The following is a 2,126-nucleotide window of genomic DNA, read 5'->3' as shown; positions in this document are numbered from 1 at the left end:
AGCCATCATCTGGGGAAGTCAGGACCAGTACTTGAAGGCAAGAACTAAAATAAAGACTGTGGGGACCACTGCTTACTGGCGTGCTCTCCTTGGTTTAGCTCAGCCTGCTTTCCTACCCCGTCCAGGACCACCCACACGGGGGGGGGGCACCACCCCTGTGCTCTATGCCCTCCCATATCAATAATCCATCAAGAAATACACCACAGGCCAACCTGCCGCAGGGGTTTTCTCAACCCAATTTCCCTCTTCCAAACTGCAGCCTGGGTCGGGGGACACAAAAACTAACCAATGCACAGTGCATGTGTGGCACACAGGGACTCTCCAAGCACTTCGGAGGATGAGGCAGGAGGATTGTGAGTTTAAAGTCATCCTGAGCTACACAGGGAAACCCTGCCACAGAACAAAAGACAACAGAAGGGGGTTCCATAGCAGTCTGCTCTGTACAGTGAGCTCGGGGTCAGGGGAGGCTGGCTCAAGGAAAGAGAGGAATGGGAGGGGGAGAGCGAGACGATCTCAGAAGAGACGGATAGGAGAGAAAGAAAGAAAGGAGATGGGATAGGGAAAGAGAAAGGCGGGAAGAAAATCAGTAATCAAGCAAAAATGAAAATTTGGTTTTTTTCTTTGATTGTTTGTTTGCGGTCTTTGACACAGAGCACCATGCAGCCCAGGCTGGCCTTCAACTCTTTCTCTCTATCACAGGGATCCGCCTGCCTCTGCTCCCCTAGTGCTGGGATTAAAGGTGTGTGCCACCACCGCCCAGCCTCGATTATTATTTTTATTATCATCATTATTATTATTACATTTTCATCTATTTAGGGGTGGGGTGTTGTGCACAACATGACACAGCACACAATTTGTGAGACTGGGGTTCTTGCCTTCCGTCATGTGGGTCCCGGGGATTGAACTCAGGTCCTCAGGATTGGCGGCAAGCACCTTTACCTGCAGAGCCATCTTCAGCTCCTGACTTTTAAACAAAGAGAGAAAAGCCGAGACATACACAGGATCAAATAGACATGTTTTACTGATGAATAGGAAGCATGGGTAATTCCATACTGTGTGGACCAGCTGTGTCAGGGAAGAGCTGTCGATGGGCTTCTGGGAACAGTGACTGTGTGTGTGTGTGTGTGTGTGTGTGTGTGTGTGTGTGTGTGTGTGTGTAAGAAGAAAAGTTTTATTCTCTTCTCATCATAGAACTTAAGAAGTGGAGGCAGGAGAATCAGTTTGAGATCGTCTTTGGCTAAAGAAAAAGGGCATGGTGGCATGTATTTGTAATCCCAGCAGTCAGAGGCAGGAGAATTGCTGTGAGGAGCAAGGCCATAGTGTATTCAAGGACAATCAGGTCTATTCTACAAGACCTTCTCTGAAAAGCAAAAAGAAAAAAAGAAAGGACGGAGTCTACCTAGGCGGTGATCGAATGCTTCTACAGTGTGCACAAACCCTTGAGTTCATTTCCAGCGCCAAGACATGAGGGAAGGTAATATATATACATGTACATACAGAATGTATGCATTGCAAATTTTGGCAACAGAGCCAGGGAGATGGCGCCGTCGGTGAAGGCACTGGCCACCGAGCCTGACTACCTGAGTCAGATCCCAAGAGCCCACTTGGTAAAGAAAGAGAACCGACTCCCAGAAGAGAACTCTAACCTCCATCCACACAGCGGTGGCACACATGTGCCCTCCCCACGCTAAATAAATAAGGAGATGGGAAACTGCTGAGCTAAAACTCGACAGCGTAAAGATGTTCCCCGGGGTCATTCTGAACGGTTGGAGTGCTGATTAAGCTTTCGTAATTTTCACCCCGAGAGCCGCAGACATCAGTTAAAGCTGGTTGTTTAATCAAGTAATAAATGTTTTAAAAGATCTAACAGTACAAAGGTAAATACTGAGCGGGATAAGGTCATGTGATAAGTGGGGAGGGGCGGGGAGCTAACTGGTGATAATTGCTTCTCCTTAAGAAAGCAATAGATGCCAGGCAGTAACGATGCACACCTTTAATCCCCGCAAGCAGGAGGCAGAGGCAGCTGGATGTTTGTGAGCTTGAGGTCAGTCAGCCTGGTCTACAGAGTGAGCTCCAGGACAGTCGGGTCGGTTACACAGAGAGGCCCTGTCTCAAAGAGGAGGAGG

The sequence above is a fragment of the Alexandromys fortis genome, unplaced genomic scaffold (genome assembly GCF_014885135.2).
Source record: "Alexandromys fortis isolate MF-2015 unplaced genomic scaffold, M_Fortis_MF-2015_v1.1 scaffold_370, whole genome shotgun sequence".
NCBI lineage: Eukaryota > Metazoa > Chordata > Mammalia > Rodentia > Cricetidae > Alexandromys > Alexandromys fortis.
Note: the sequence above shows the minus strand (reverse complement) of the source record.